The following is an 18,148-nucleotide window of genomic DNA, read 5'->3' on the forward strand; positions in this document are numbered from 1 at the left end:
CCCCATGATATATCTTTTTTCTTTGTCTTCAATCTACTTTTTTTTTCTTTTTCTGCACTATCTGTAAAGAGCTAAAGAGCTGGACTTCAGGGCTCAGGTCAAGAGCCCGAAAGACAGGTCTATATAGCCACTCAAATGATCACTAATGAATGTTGGGGATCAAGAGCTTCTGATGATATTAACCATTATCAACTAACAGGTTGATCTTACAGTCAATAAAAGGAAACTATTATAAAAATGATCTAGCTTAAATTATGCAGCCTTAACAAGATAACCTATAGAAGAAAAGACTTAATGCAAACTATATCTCTTGGACAATATTACTTATGATTAGAAGGAAAGTTTATATAAAGGTGCAACATAATTATATTGTATTTGTATTATAAAATCTCAAAAAACTGGACCGTTAGCAATGTTTAATACACTTCAATGTATTATTATTTTAGTATGCCCATATATTTATTTGTATATTATATCATTTTATGGTGTGTGTTTTTAATAGCACAGCATTCTAATCTATTGAGCTATTGAGGGTTTTTTAAACATTCCTTTTAAAAAATCTGCATTTATAAATGGTAACAGTTTTCCTAATCCAGAGAACTTTTCTATGCAAATTTCCCCACTATGCCTCCTTTTTAACATGCATATTCTCCAAATTCTTTTTCTTTTTTTAACATAAATTTTCTCTAATGCATTTTCATTGCAAATTTCTACGATATGAACCCTTTTTAAAAATAACCAATTGTATACACAGTGCTCAGAATTTTTTTTTTCATATGACTTTAGGTTGGTAGAATCTTCTGAAATCCATCCCCATCTGAATCTGTGAAAATTTGTTTTATATTTCTGTATGTCCAATGAGGCTTCCTCCTTTCCAAGAGTATTCAGATTTTAGGACCATTTCAGGGCTACTTCAAGCAGTGACGTGCCTCTCTATCAAGGACTAAGCCTCAGTAAATAAAACAGAGTCCCTCTAAGATAACATGCATAAGGGACTTGATGAGTTGTTTTTGTACTGAATGGTTTTACCAAAAAGAGGAAGGAAAAAAATGTAATTTAGAAAAATGAGAAATGGTCCCCCTTAGTGGAGAAAAAAGTTAACTGCAGTTTGATCCTATTTTTGTACTTAAGATTAAACATATTTTAGCAATATTTCTATAATGTATTTAAACATTATATAAATAATATTTGGATTGGTATCATTGAGTTCAGAGCTTTTACTTGGTCAAGAATTTCCAGAACACTATGTTTGTCTCCTGTAGCAACAATAGCAGTCCTGTGGCATCCTTTGATCTAACCAAGTTGTTATGGGGATTTCTCGGTTTTACTATTAAATGTGAAACTGATACCCAGATACTTGTTCTAATATTTAAAAAAACTAGCAACAACAGTGGTAAAAATAGAACAATTAATTGTTGACCTTAAAACAACTCTTCTTGTGCTCACAAGATTGCAAATGAAAGTTGGAAACTGAACTACAAATAACAGCACACTGCCAAGCACAACTGTTAACAATTGCAAACAGTTCTACTGTACGTGGGACAAACGTCACATCAATTAAGACCAGGATCCATGAACATCGGCTGGCAGTCAAATGCCACAATCCCAAATCCTTAATCTCTATCCACACCAACACCAAATAGCACCAGTCCAATTGGAGCAACACAAAAAAATCATCGGCCACACTACCACCCACCACACTCATGAGTTCATCGAAGGCTGGCACTCCACAAGCAATTCCATCAACAGACACATTGACCTACAATCAGCTTACAAACCTCTCAGAATCCAAATCAACCACACAGCTAAACAGAGACAACACCAACCCTCATCCAACCCATGCAACACCTCCAACTGTCAGCTCTGGAAGCCATACCAGGCTGAAGGCTTCCATGCTGCCACTTTCTCCTGTGTGGGAAAGTGGGAGGGGGGGTTAGTAGAAGGGACCATTAGACATAATAACATTCTTCCTGCCAGTCAAGGTCAGGCCAGGACTACATCTGGAGAAGGAGTGGTCGGAGTGATGTCTTGAGATGGGACGGCTGGTGATTGGAGCATGTGATCGGCAGAGGGGTTGGTGGGGTGGCTTTGAAGTGTGTTTCACTGGGGGGAAGACCTGAATCTCCCAGATTCGGATTTTCCCAGTTGTGCCAGTTTACTTATTCTAGGAAGAGAACTTTGAAAGATGCTCGCTTTGGAGTCTTTACTTGAAGAGGGGTTTTTTTCTGGAATGCTGACACCAACCAGCACTTCATCTCCCAATGACCCTCACCTGATGTAACCTCCCCATCACAAGACCCTCACTTGACAGACTCACACCTGACCACCACAAGACCTACTGACCAGTGGTGGGTTCTAACCAGTTTTACCACCAGTTCACATCGTGCACACACTTCGCATGCGATCGTCACGCACCTGCTCACTTTGCTCGCACGTGCGCCAAACTTGTGTTTCGCGCAAGCGCATTGAGCAAAAAAACAACTGAGGCATGGCAATCCACTCTGCCATGCCTTACAGCTGAGCTAAAAACAAAGGAATAAAGGTAAGTATAGCTTGAGGGCAGGTGGGAGGGCCCAGATGACTACTGGCTCTCCTGAACCGGAGAGAACCGGTAGCAACCCATCACTGCTACTGACCACATGAAGGCCTTATAAACAAAAGAACACTGACATCCCCTAAACTTCACAAAAGGTGTTACCTAACAAAACATTCAGAAACCAACCCACAAGCTTGGAGAATGAAGCTTCACCCTCACTGACTATAAAAGCCTAAAGCCTAAATCCTGTTTATCACTCATGTCCGTTCTAGAAAAGGGGCACAAACTGTTGAATTCTGGATCTCTCAATTAACTTTACTTAAAAAGTAAAATTAAGAAAGTAGAAAACATTTACTGCTCTGGGTAAATAAAATCTTAAGAGTTTCTTCTTGATATGCATTTTTGGCTTGAATGCAGATGTTGTGTGACTCCATTGTCATAAAAGAGAGGGAATAATATGTGCTAAAATCAGCATTTCAATGCTGGTAAATCAAGGGCCTAGAGTGAATAAAAAATGTGATCATTGGTACTGCTGCGTTTGACTCAGCTGCCAACTGAGATTGTCATCACAACAAAATGAAAGTTTACATAGGTGGGAGAGACTATTACTGACTGTCACAATCACTTTTCTTCAAGTATGGTCTATATGATCAGGAAGAGAGATGTTGTATTTTGTTTCCTTCATTTTCTTATTTTATTTTTATTTGTTAGAGTTATGTCCCATATTTCCTCCCAAGGCTCAAGACAGTTTACATGTACTCCTATTTCCATTATTCTTCCTCCCCAACAACAATCCTGTGGGATACATGTTCTAAGAAATAGTGACTAGCCCAGTAACCTTCTGCCAACTTCCTAAATAGACTATTAGAGCAGTGTTTTTAAAATGTGTTCCTAGAACCCCTGGAGCTCTCCCAAGATCTTCTTAGGGGTCCTCAAAATTAAAATGATTTACCATTCTAAATTGAAAAATATTGAAAAATGGGGTGGCACGATGCTCATTAGTTAAGACTTGCTTGCCAGCTGGAAAGCTAAAAGCCCGAACAGAGCACTCTGTCACAGGATGAGTTCCTGTTCTCACCAGAGGTGGGATTCACTTACCTTCCCTGCCAGTTCACAAATGAGAGCGCAAGCACCACCTCTGCACATACACACAGCCTGCGCATGTGCAGTAGTCACGCATTACATCTGGGCAGGTGGGCGGACCCTCCCACAGTCACCGCTACCAGTTCGCGCAATCCAAAGAAAACCAGCAGAATCCCAGTACTTGTTCTCACCCTAGCTCCCGCCAACCTAGCAGTTTGAAAACATGCAAAGGTGAGTAGATAAATAGGTATTGCTTTGTTTTGTACTTTTGTGCTGGCCACATAATGATGGAAGTGTCTCTCAGACAACAGAGGCTCCATTGGCTGAGAACTGGAGATGAGCACTGCCCCCCCTGAATCAGTCGTGAAGGACAGGGGAAACCTTTAACCTTATTGAAAAATAATACAATATTAAATCCCATTAAACAATCATGATAAGTGGTAGCAACAGCTAATGCATTAATAGTTTTAATACAGTCAATTTCAATAAATAAAACCATACAGACAGAAGCTTTTTGGAGTCCTCCATAATTTTTCAAAGCAGAAAGAAAGGTGACAGGAAAAAGGTTTTAAGAAACACTATAGATCGACTTAGGAGAAAATACTTTCCTATGTGAACATCAGGGCTCAATTTCAGATTTCACAGAAGGAAGTTACAAAAAGCATAATATTGAGCAAACCATCTATGAAGGATCCTTCAAAACAGACTCATCAGGGAAGAAAAACAAAGAGATATTTTTCTGGAGAGATCAATCGCAACCACTGTTTCACAATAGGCAATTTCTATGCCTTTAAGTATCAAAAGAGTGGGAAGAGACACAGTTGCTGATTAATCCATGTGTTTGTTAGCCTGAACCTGTTTTAAAGTGGTCACCTAGCTACGCTTTGAAGTTTTGAAGCACTGGTTGTGACATGTCCTACTTTTATCTGCCTCGCAGCATTTAAAGGTTTACATTCCAAAGGCTTCTTAAAACCTTACAGATAGAGAAGACTGGTGGAGAAGACCAAATCTTATTGTCTCAGTTTAGACGTTATCAAAATTTGGCTTTTGTTTTAGTTTTGTGACAAGAAGTCTTGTGGTTGTTTGAAGTTTGCCCCTTCTCTGATGGCCTTCTAGTATCTTGCCTACAGAAACCAACCAATTAATTATCCCCTAAATTAAAGAAGGCTGACAAACCTTTCCTTTCTCCCTTTATTTTTTTAAAGAGAAAACTATTACTAGGTGAGATAATTGGTGATATCTAGCCACTTTGTTTAGGTATTTTCATAAATCATTTTACTGCATGTTTTAACTGATGCTTGAACAGTTTAATGTAAGTAAGACATTTTAGGAGCCTTCCAAAGTGAAAGACAGAATTGAAATTATATAGATCAACTATACGTCCCTCCTCTTAAGTGTGGGCTAAGCAACATGTGACTTTCCAGATGTTCTTGCACTGCAGTAAACATTTTTTTCTCATTATAAGCTTGCTGTCCAAGGCTTGCTCCAACATCTGGGTTGCTTAGATGGTTCCCACTTCTGATTTTAAACACTACAGATGGAACTATGTCGCCTTCAGTATGACCTAAGCGTAGCTCATAAAATTATCTGCTACAATTTCCTACCTGTCAATGACTACTTCAGCTTAAACTACAACAATACCCAAGCACACAATAGATACAAACTTAAAGTGAACCTCTCCAAACCCAATTGCAGAAAATATACTTCAGCAACAGAGTGGTCAATGCCTAGAATGCACTACCTCTGTGATTTCATCACCAAACCCCCAAAATTTTAACCTAAAACTGTCTACTGTTGATCTCGCCCCATTCCTAAGAGGTCTGTAAGGGGCGTGCATAAGAGCACCAGCGTGCCTACCGTCCCTGTCCTAATGTTTCCTCTATTTGTATCTATTTTATATATTCAATCTATGCTTATACTTATATATATATATATATATATTACCTAATACGTTCTTGACAAATAAATAAAATAAAATAAAAAATACTTTAAACTCCTCTGTTTGAAATCAGAAACTTCCTGTGTATTTTGGAGAGCTTAACATTAATAACAAACACATTAGTAACAAACACATAAAGAAACAAATATGATATATATTGATTTTGATCTAAAATCTCAATCACAATACCTTTTGTGGAGGTAATAATTACAGCAAGAATGGTATTCCAAGCATATAGTTACTGAATTATTTTAATAATATGATAATGACTTTAACAGGCCTGGGCAGTAAAAGAGTTATTGGAAATAATGGTGGTCTAGTTAACAATATTCAATTACATGGTTCAAGCATCATGTATCATCAGGTATTTTTATGAACAGAAAGCCTAGAGGAAATATTTGATTAAGAGCATCTAATGTTATCCCCGTTCTAACTGCTAATGGTTTAATTATAGAGCAATTACCATAAAGTAGGTGTGAGCCGATTGATTATTGGCTTGGGATTTACAAGATAGTTAATATCTAATAGCAGTGGATTTATGGAAACATCTCAGTGTAATGGAACAGGTGGCATGTTGTATGAAGCTGTTTGTGAAATTCATTTTGCATTTTCAGAAGGCTTTCTGACAAGTTGTGCTTGACATCAATGGTATGAAATACAGTTATGATTGCATAAATATTCAGCACTCAAAAAAAAGCACTCCCTTAATGCAAAGTCAAAGATCAGGACAATTCAAAAGCTAATAAGGGGAAAAAATGAAAAATAGTATTTTTCTGGCCTCTGGGTCAACCATTCTAGCATTAAAAGTATGTAAAGGGAAAAGCAACATTAAAACCTCTGCCAAATGATACAATCCAAGGCTCGGTATGAAAGTCCACTGAAACTTCTAACTCCCCCTAAAATCCTTAAGAGTATCTGTCCTTCCTCAAATAATGAGTGACATCAAACAATGTTGCATGAGAGGATGTATCTTACAGTCCATTTGAGACAAATATATGGACAAGTATAAGGCATAAACAAATCATCCTCATGCTGCTGGCTACTCATTTTGTAAAATACCCAGATTCCCAGTTTAACACACCATTTCTATTGCACGTTACTTTGTGTCATAAACCTGCTTTCTGTGAAGAAATTTTCATCTCTGTTCAATGGTCTAACTACCCATTGTTGAAATGTCAACAGTGAATATGCCGTCACATAAATTTAATAAATATATAACCCGTCAAGTTGAAATCTTGTTTTAGACATTCTTATCCTGACTCTGTAGAAAGAAGGATTTTACGGACTCTGTATTTACGGACATCTTTGTTGTCCTTTGCTGATTGTGAATGTGACATTTCATTAACACCAAGGATAAAGAGACAGGAAAAATATTATATTACTGAGATAATGGGACCCATAGCTGTATTTATTAATATATCAAATTTAGATACTCCCCATTTCACTGTCTAAGTGACTCTGGGAAGTTTACAAACAAAAGCTATAAAACTATTTTTAAAAAATATAATTAAACACAGGGTTAAATACAGAATTAAAAAGAGAATTAAAAAACAAGCTAAAATGCAAGTTAAAGGGCAGAGAGAATGGCCTCAAGTCACCCCCAGGGGCATGCTGCTCTTTGATCTCCATGCCACTTGGCAAAGCCAGGTCTTCAAACTCTTCTGGAAGACCAGAAGGGTGAGGGCCAACCTCACCTCAGGAGTCAAGATGTTCCATAAAGTGGGGGCAGAGGCAGACAAGGTTCTCTTTCTTGCCCCCACTAGTATCCCCAAAAGGACGCCATGGTTGATTGTATTAAAACCTGATAAGAAATCAAGAATAGTAAGGATGGATCATTACCCACATCTTACTCCTGCCAGAAATCATCCAAAAGCACAACCAATGGCATTTCTGTCCCATGTCCAGGTCAGATACCTGACTGAAAGGGGTCCAGATAGTCTGTTTTATCTAGGACCCTCTTGTAGCTGCAGTACCACATCCTAAAAGGGGGGAAAGTGGATGAAAATTATCCAGCACACTATGTAAGGTCAAGGGGTGACTTCTTGAGTGGAGGGTGAACCAGTGCCTCTTTAAAGTGTGCCAGAAACACCCCCTCTCTCAAAGATGAACTGACCATCGCTAGGACCCACCTCACGGGAAGCTTTGAGGGGGTGAGGTTTTAACTTGATTTTAATTCTCTTTTTTAAACCTGCCCACTTTCCTTGGGTCCAACAGGACTGAATTGTTCCCAGATAACTGGGTAAATCTGCCTTCCCCACCAGGCATCTCCAAAGGACTCAGGTTCTCAAATCTGCAGATGGTGACTACTATAAAGGAATGTGTACTTGTCCATAGTAGCTACAAACTGGAATTAATCCTTCAGAAAGCTGCACATGTTGTGATGGTTCCATAGGCCTTGTTAACAAAAGAAGAAAGATAAAGGAAGTATTTCTTAAGGTAGGTGATGCATTCCTGAAAAAGAGAGAAAAGACATGTAATTAGCCCTTTTCAGATTTTTCTAAGAACTTGTCAGTGAGAATAAATATATGTACAAAGGAAGGAAGGAAGCATCTTTGGCCAAGACATCACCGTAGCATCTATACAGTGAAACATTTTAATTAACTGAAAGGCTATCTATCAGAAAACAGTAAGTTATTTCATGGAGATGACAAAATGCCAGCAATCTCAGGCACAAAAGCCAGAACTTCAAAGCTCACACAAAGCCAAGCCAAAACCACCCAATTTGTTTTGTGCAAGGGGAGCTAACTGGTCTGTCAAGTTGCTAAACTAGTACCAGAGATTAAGAGAAAAGGAAAATAATAGTGCTGATTCTAGCACGAGGAAGGAAGGAAGGACATTTCTATAGTTTTCTTGTTTTTGGGTCTATAGTAAACTATTAAGAGGCAGTAGGGAATAGAAGTTTCCAGAACTAGCCTCATCATTAGGGTATGTACAGTGATCAATCCAGTCAGAAAATTTAAGTATAGTAGTCCTTAAGTTACAACCACAAATGAGCCTAAAATCTCTGTTGCTAAGGGAGGCATTTGTTAAGTGAGTTTTGCCCCATTTTACAATCTTTCTTGCCACGCTTGTTAAGTGAATATTAACTGCAGTTAAGTTAGTAATATGATTGTTAAGTGAATCTGGATTTCCCAGTGACTTCATCCATCAGAAGGTCACAAAAGGTTATCACATGACCTCGGGACACTGCAACCTTCATAAACATGAGTTAGTTGCCAAGCGTCTTAATTTTAATCATGTGACCAGGGGATGCTGCAACAGTCTTAAATGTGAAAAGGGATCATAAGTCACTTTTTTTCAGTGCCTAAATAAGTTGTTGTAAGTTAAGGACTATCTGTATCAGGATAGAGCAGAAAATTTGTTAGATTTGCGATGTAGTTCAGACAAGAAGCACACCCAGCTGAACTAATCCTACTTTATTGTAAGATTACATTAATAGAATCTTGCAAGACTGAAAGTATGTTTCCCCCTTCTTGCTTTTTAATCTCTGGAAAACTAGGGAGAAACATTTCTGAAACATTTCCCATGCTGTTCTCTCTGTGAACTAAACTGATTTATATCAGACCATTGGCTAGATCAGGGGTCTCCAACCTTCGCAACTTTAAGACTTGTGGACTTCAACTCCCAGAATCCCTCAGCCAGCAAAGCTGGCTGAGGAATTCTGGGAATTAAAGTCCACAAGTCTTAAAGGGATCAAGGTTGGAGACCCCTGGCCTAGATTACAGGTCTTTCCCCCGTCTCCCAGGTTAATTCCCATACACCATTACATATGAAGACAATAGTTGTGAGATTTCTACTTCATACTGCATACAGGTTGGGTGACTTTGGCAATCAGAGGGTGCCTTTTATTATTCCATGGCAGCAAGATGACTTTGGGAATTGCTTTGAAAATAACAAATACCTGAACATCAGGTACTGATTAGATTAATTTTAGTACAACCATAGGGTGCCGTGGTGTTGATTAATGAGTTGTCAAGCGCCAGGAAAATCAGGAGATCCAGACAGTTCAAATGGGTATAAAGATTTATTGTAAGCCTGAGCTTTCTACAAGAATGTGAACTACTAGCAGCCAAGGGAAATTAGCAGGAGATAAGAGTAGAAGGAATTCAAGGTGGGCTGGACTTAAAATCTTTTGTGGGACAAAGGGACTCATGACTGATGACATGTCTAACCCTTCCCTCAGGCTCAGCCCGGTCATCTCCTACATTAGTGTTATTTTTTAGTTCTCTTACACCACCATGCTCAGTCTATACATTCCTATGGGAACCAGCTATCTGGGAACTCACAGAAATGTCATCTGCCACCTGATTTATAAATAACAAGGATTAAATTTAAAAATTTGGGCATACAAAAGATGTGCTATACCATCTCTCCCTAGGATACCTTGGTGAGATTATTTAGTGGAACACCTGGTGTTTTCATCATGAAGCCAAGATGGGCAGTCTGAATGCATGTTTGGTAGCAATATGTGAAATGTTCTAAAATTGTCCTAAAAGCAGACTTTGTCACTTTTTCATGTATAAAAAGAAGCCCAATTAAAGACGATGCACCTTCAATCAAATATGACTAAAACATGGATGGCATCAGACTAAAATGAAATTGACAAGTTTTAGTGAGAAATCAGTCGTTACCTGCCATTGCAAAATCATTTGAGTCTAACTAATATTCAGCACAGAATAAGGCCCTCTTGTACTTATGTTATCAAACATATTTGCTAGGAAAAAATAGTATTTATATTTTTGATAGTCATTAATAAATGACATCAATTGTATTTATTTTGGTGTTGGATATATTCTTAATAAAAAATGTAACGTAATAGCTGAGATGAAACTGCAGTTATCTTTCACTCTTTTGTGTATTTTTTAAATTGCTAAATTAAGATAGTTTTGTATTAAATATGTGTATGTATGTATGTATGTATGTATGTATGTATGATGTATGTTGGTAGTTCATTAAATAGTGCTTTAAGTACCTCAGAATTCTTTTCTTAAAGTCCATTTAATCTCAGAGTTAAACAGATTTGAAGTGGGACAAAACAATATAACTCCTAGGAACCTGAGGTCTACATGATCAAAAGTATTTGGCCGTATAATTTTTAATCTAATAAAACTTGTTTTAAAAAACATTTGACCTGCAGCAAACTAGACAAATCAGAGAAGTCGAAATGTTGAGGTGAGTTTGGAGGAATTTCAAAAGAACATTCATATAGGCTATTCATCACATTGGAACATTTAAAATCCTAGAAGTAGGAGAAAAATGATAGTTATAATTTAGGTTGTAGGGATGGGGGAAATTATGTATTTTCCTTGCAGGGGAATAAAACACATAAACAAAGACCTCAATCACTGTCTCACTAAGATGGAGGTAGGGAGAGACAGAGAGGGAGAGAGAGAGAGAGAGAGAGAGAGAGAGAGAGAGAGAGTGAGTGAGAGAGTGAGTCTTTTTCTTTGGATCTTCAGGGCTGCCACACTTAGAACTGTGGGAAATTGGAAGGTGGGATTGCATGGAGTTGCAGGGATATCTAGCCATAATAACATTCTTTTCTCTGAGAGTCAAGGACATTCAGCCTGCACCTGGAATGGCATGATTGGGAGGCATCTCCAAATGGGACAGTGCATTGATTGAACCATGTGATGGACATGTGGGTGCGGGGAGAAGGGACTTGGACTTTCTTTTGGGTGGGGAAAACCTGGAAGCTTTCAGATTCGGGTTTTCCCAGATGTGCCTCTATGACATCTCTAATAAAATGGAACTTTGAAGAATTTCTGGCCTCGGAGTCTTGTTTCATTGGGAGTGTTACTTGGAACACTGACAGAGAGAGAGGGAGGGAGAGGGAGAGAGAGAAAGAGAATTTGGTCTAGTAGTTAAGGCACCAGGTTAGAAAGCAAGAGACCATGAGTTCAAGTCCTACCTTAGCCATGAAAGCTACATGATCTTGAGTTAGTCACTCTCTCTCTCTCGACCCAACCAACCTCACAGTGTTGTAGGGTAAATAGGAGGAGGAAATAGGAGGAGGTTCATCACCTCAAGTTATTTGTAAAAAAATAAGAAAGGTGGATAAATGGATGGATGGATGGATGGATGGATGGATGGATGGATGGATGGATGGATGGATGGATGGATGGATGGATTGATGGATGATATATTTGGCAGTTGGGTGTCATTTAGAGAAAATGGGAAAAGGGAATTAACTATACACAATGCATATATATGAGCATGCTTGCTCTTCCCAAAGCAGTATTTACACACCTTATTATCATATATCTTTGGCAATGGTTACATTTTTGACAATATTAACCCTACACACACACTGACACACACACATTCCAGGATTTGTAGGGATGAGTAATAGTCATTAGAGAACTTATCTATTTCAGCAGGCTTATTCTGAAATGTAGAAAAGCTAAAAGTTGTGAAAAGCAAGAAATCAGGTGTCATTGCAATTATACCTCCTCTCTCTCTCTCTTTTTCTCTCTCCCTCCCCCTTTCAAAAGACACTTTATCGTCTCCAAAAAGAATGCTGAATATATATCAGGATTTTTTTTTATCAAACAAAAAATGTTCCACTCCTGGATGTCACCTTACATTCATTATCATCTAGCTCTCACCATGAATGCCCTAGATTCCTAGCTAAAGCACCCTCTGCCTCTCTACATTTCCCTGCACTTTTTCTTCTAATTCCCTGGTCCCATGCTGTAACTTCCTTGAAGAAATTAATCACTTGGGGATATGTGTGACAGCTTGCAATGATTCCCAGACTGAACAGAAGCAAAACAACAGCCCCCCCAAAAAAAGGGAAGACAGAGAACAGTCGAATCAAGGAATTAATCAAATACACTTTTGCTGATGACATTCATACTTCATTTCAACAGTACTGCTCCTCACGTAAGTTGTTGCTGTTTTTTTTTTAAATCAGGTGTAACTTGTTTCTTTCCCCTGTAATCAAAAGAATAAATGTCACCCTGAATTTCCCACTTGAGAGTCCACAGTGTCTCTAGTAGGTAAAGCATTCCAAACTTAGGTAGAATGTTCTCTGTTTCAAGGCCCCAGTTGCAATGTACTTGAAGAGCAGGGGTGAAATGCTACCAGTTCAGACCGGTTCTCCTGAACCCCTAGTAATAAAAGCTACCGGTTTGGGCGAACCAGTAGCAAAAAAAATGCTACCGGTTAAGATGAACTAGTATTTTTGACAATCAGCTGTGCTGTGCAATTTATATTTGCTAGAAAGCAGGAAATCCTGCTTCCTAGCGAATCTAAATCACATGGCACAGCTGTTTCCCCCCCCCTCCTCCTCCACTGTTCTTCTTACGTTAGAAAAGGCTTCTTAATCCTCCTTTTTCAGTGCTGCATGGTAGCGCATGCGGTGCGCATGCATGCAAACTGCACGTTTGGTGCGCACCACGCATGCATGCACGCAGAAAACCGGTAGTGAAGTGAACCGGTAGCAGACTTCAGAGCATTTCACCTCTGTTGGAGAGATATTTTTGTTTTCCAGAAGAATGTGGTGCTATGCTATCTACCAAAGCATGCACACTTGTAAACTGATTTAGAAAATACATATTTTACTACTGTTGATAGTTGTAGATTACAGCAGGTTTTCATAACTGCAGGCTGCAGTAGAGGCTGCTATTTTGCTGTAAGAAATCTATTAATGAAATCAGAAGGACCCCTCAGGATATCCACTTACAATAGAAGTGAGCTCCTAAACCTGTTCAGAACATGAGAAGAGTATGGCAGCATTATAGTAATAAATCAAGTAGATTATAAAGCCACAGTCCCACGCAAGTGTACCTGTGTGTACATGCATGTGCATACGCTTACACACACTATGGATGAACAGATGGATGGATGGATAGGCAGATGGATGAATGGATGAATAATCAGGCAGACAGCCTGGATCCCGAAGTCTAATCAAGCACCCTATATTCCACTGATTAAAAATAGAATAATATGTTCATAACATGGGGAAGTTAAGAAAGCATTGCAAGAAGATTGGTGCGGTAGTTTTCCATACCTAAATTTTCAGGCTATGTTTTAAGGATTACAAGTAAAATAACTATGTTACATTGCTGCTGTTCCACTGAATTGTCTCTTCCAGAAAACAAATTCTAGCAAATGGATGACCACATATATGGAATCATAATACTGGAAATTACACAAATGGAAATAACCTATTATAGCCTTGGATGAAGTCCCATTCATCCAAGCTCTGCATAAATCCATTACTCTCCAAAGCAGTTTTCCCCCCATAAAATAATTTGTATTATCAGATATATTTTTTTCTAAAATTCTATTACAGTGCCTTTTTTTTTTTATTTGAACCTTTTGATTTTGCTTCTATTCTTTGGAAGAACAGAAAGCAAGCCTGCTTCATCAACTCTGGCAACAGGGCCTGCAGGGCCTGCAGGCATTTGGTGATAGAAATCTTCTTCCCAGCAGACTAAACACTCTTTAACTTTTTCAACCTTTCCTCACAGTCCTGTCCTAGCTGAAAAGAAGTATTTATGAGCAGCCATGAATGTGAAAAACAGTAAAAATATAAGATCATGTGATAGTGAATTCCAAAGTATAATTACACGTTATGTTATGTGTATGCTTATGTGCAGTGGTGGGATTCAAATAATTTAACAACCGGTTCTCTGCCCTAATAATCAATTCAGTAGGCATGGATCGGTGGTCATGTGACTGTGTGGGTGTGGCCAACTCAATGTTACACATGTTGGTGGGCGCTTCGCCTTAGCTGTTACAATGTAATAAGGGTTAACTAGAGAGACTGTTTCTGTAAGAAGCAGGGCAAGAAAAAGTAGGCTAGAAATACCACCAGAATGTTGCCTTCCTTACAGGATTAGCCCTGTAAAGTGGAAAAAAACAAAATAAGTTTTCTTCCAACAACCAGTTCTCTGAACTGCTTAGGAAATTAACAACCGGTTCTCCCGAATAGGTGCGAACTGGCTGAATCCCACCACTGCTTATGTGTATGTGTATGTGTATGTATGCAAGCTTATGCACTGGAGACAAATTTCTTATATGTCCAATCACACTTGGCCAATAAAGAATATTCCTATGTATATAGATATTCATATAATTTCTTTTTGTCTGTCCTTATTCTTCCAGGATTCACTTTTCATTGGGTGACCTCTGATTCTAATATTCTTGAAAAAGGAAAATAGCTCCTCTTTGTATACTTTATGTGCACCAGGCATAATTTATACACCTCAATCATATCCTCTCTCATTTGCCTCCTTTGTATACTAAAAAGCCCCAAATGTCACATCCTTTGTTTATAGGGAAACTGTTCCAGCCTTTTAATAACCTCAATTGTCCTTCTCTGAAGTTTCCACTGTACCTTTTCTAAATGCAGCAACCAGAACTGCATACAATATTCCGGAAGTAGTTGCACCACTGATTTATAAACGGGCATTACAATATTTTATTTTCTATTATATATTCTATTTTCAGTAGCATTTATTTTCATCCCTAGCACCCTGTTTGACCTTTATTATAGCAGATGTACAGTGTCAAAACCTTCAGTTCAATAACAGTTCATTGGTACTACAAGACCTCTTTCCTCCTCAGTCACTACTAGATCTGATCCCATTAGTTTACATCAGTAATTAGGACTTTTGCCTCCAAGGTACATCAATTTACGCACTGAATGATATCTCTTATTTTGATGCCCACTCCCTTATGTGGGCGAGATTCTTTTGCAACTCTTTATATTCCCTTATTGGTTTTATCAGTCTGGCTAATGTAGTGTCATCAGCAAACTCAGCTACACCATCAGTCACACCTGATTCCAAATCATCACCTCCTTCTCCTTCTTCTTCTCCTTCTCCTCCTCCTCCTCCTTCTTGTATATATATAAAAAAGGATGGATGGATGTTTGTTCAAGCACAACTTTGGAACGCCTCAAGCAGACACCTCTGATGTGTGTGTCTGTGTCTGTGTCTTTCAGCATAACTCTTGAAAGCCTGGGCCTTTAAGGAGAGTGAGTGTGGCATCCTAGAGCGACATTTGTTCGTGGTGTCATGGGAGGGGGAAGGAAGCCTGATTAGATGAGTGCAGAGCAGGGGTGAAATGCTCCCGGATCGGACGGGATTGTGTGATCCGGTAGCGATGGCAGCTGCCAGTTCGGAGGACCAGTAGCAAAAATCCCTGGCCCCGCCCCCCTGCCTCCGCTGAGCCGCACCATCAGCAGAGGTTTTTGGTTTTTTTACTTTTAAAAGCTGGTTTTGCTTCAGCTGAAACCTGCCTTTAAAAGTAAAAAAAAGCCTTTGAGGATCCAGCCTCTCAGCTGAGATCCGCAGCCTTTAAACTTAAAAATTAAAATTAAAATTAAAGGCTACTCTGGGGATCTCACCTGAGTTCCTCATCAGCAGAACCTTAAAAAAAATGTTGTCTGTAGAAAACATGTAGAAAAACTCCTTTTAAAAGAGTCTAAGCCACTTACCTGATTACTCATCGACCTCATGGCTTTTCTCACAGCCCGAAAGCCCCAGTTTCGCTTTTAGCACAAGACAGAACTAATCTAAATTTAGCTAATCTATTTCACCACTGAGTGATTAATGCGTCTGTCTGAGGAACTCTGGGAATTGAAGTCCACAATAAAATAAAATAAAATAAAATAAAATAAAATAAAATAAAATAATAAAATATTTGTGCAGCTTTCTGAGGTTTGGTGTGTTTCTGTAGTGTTTCACTCTAACTACACAAACACACAAAATCTCAGAAAGCTGTATGTGGTATTGTGTGTGTGTGTATGTGTGTGTGTGAGTTGTGTGCGTGTAAAGTGTGAAAGTTGGTTTTTGAGCTTTTTGTGGCTGTGTGAAGTGTGAAGTGCAGCTGCTTTTACATTGTGTGTGTGTCAGTTGTGTTGTGTTGTGTGTGTGTAAAGTGTGAAAGTTGGTTTTTGGTACCTCTTATTGTTTTTTTATACTTTGTTTATTATTTTTATTATTTATTGTTATTGGCCATGCCCACCCAGTCATCTGACCACCAAGCCACACCCACCAATTAAGCCATGCCCACAGAACCGGTAGGGAAAATTTTTAGATTTCACCCCTGGTGCAGAGGCCTTTGATTGAGCGTGCTTCCTCAACAGGCCTTTAAGGCCTAGGCCTCCCTCAGACTGGGCCTATGAAAGGATCCTGATTAGGCCAGTACAGCAGAGTTCAGAGGTCTTTGATAGACCGTGCTCCCTCACACAGCGGGCCTTTAAGGCCTAGGCCTCCTTCACACAGTAGGCCTATGAAGCAAAGGGAGCCTGATTAGGCCAGTAAAGAGGACTTTGACTGAGTGCACCACAGCCTAACTGGATCATCCGCCCCCACCTCACAGCTTCGGCCCATTTTCCCAGGATCGTCCGTCATTCATTGCGCGAAGGACAGAACCACATCAACCAAGATGAAACAAGTATGGAGGCCACAGAGGAGATCCAGCCTATTTCAGCAGGGGTGGAGGAGGCACAGCATGGCCCAGCTCAGGGTTTTATGTTCCACTCCTAGGCCCAATTTGAGGAAATGGTAAAATGGATGGTGGCACAGTTAGGGGGGATGGGAGGGGGAAGGGAGAGGTCAGGGATGATGGGCATTGGAGTAGAGGGGAGAAAGGCCCCTCTCAATGGCTCTCTGTCAGACAAACGCTTCAACGCCTATAAATACCCGGCAGCGCCAGGTTATCAGCTAGTTATGTATAAATATGTTAGAGAACACCAGTATTAGGACAGCACTGAGAGACCCCACAAGTTACATCACTTCATTGTACGAAATGTCTATTTATTCTTTTTTTCCCCCCCAGTCCTTTGGTCACAATAGAAGATTTTTTTATTGCATGGCAGTTAAGCATACTGAGAAATATTTGATGAGAAATGTAATCAAAGGCTTTTTAAAAATCTAAGCAGAAGATACCTACTCACTCATCCTTATCCATCTGCTTAATAGAGAGCCAGTATGGTCTAGTGATTAAGCACCAAACGAAAAGATAGGAGGTCATGAGTTCTAGTCCTGCCTTAACGTGAAAGCCAACTGGATGACCTTGAGCCTGATGCTCCCTCCCAGTCTAATTCACTTCACAGGAGGAAGGTATGCTTGGTGCCTTGAGTTATTTGTAAAAATCAATAAAGGCGGGATACAAAAAATTAAATAATAACTGTTAAGTTTGGGTATTGACGAGGCAGGAGACCAGGTTAGTGACAACAGCTCTTTAATATAGTGTGACCCAGCAAAACTCTGGAGAAAAACCTCTCCTTATATACACTTCAGCCTGAGGCTGCATCCAATCAGAACCGAGATATCTCCCGCCTAAAACTCCCGCCAAAACTTACAGTAATACATTACACTCCTTCCCTCCCAGAAGGCACTTTGCCAATATTTGCATATTACTTCTCTACGTAGTCCTGCAGGTACGTGGGGCGTCTCCTGACTCTCCCGGACCTGCGCAGTTCACTTTCTGGAGTTGAGTCGAGCTTGCCGGAGGGACTTTTCGTTCCTCTGAGCTCCTCCTCCCGGCCATCCGGCCCTGGATTATTCGCCGGCTCGGACCTGCTGTCCTCTAGAGGGACCGGAGGGTGTCGCTGGACCTCGCCTGACTCA

The sequence above is a fragment of the Ahaetulla prasina genome, chromosome 1, assembly GCF_028640845.1.
Source record: "Ahaetulla prasina isolate Xishuangbanna chromosome 1, ASM2864084v1, whole genome shotgun sequence".
NCBI lineage: Eukaryota > Metazoa > Chordata > Lepidosauria > Squamata > Colubridae > Ahaetulla > Ahaetulla prasina.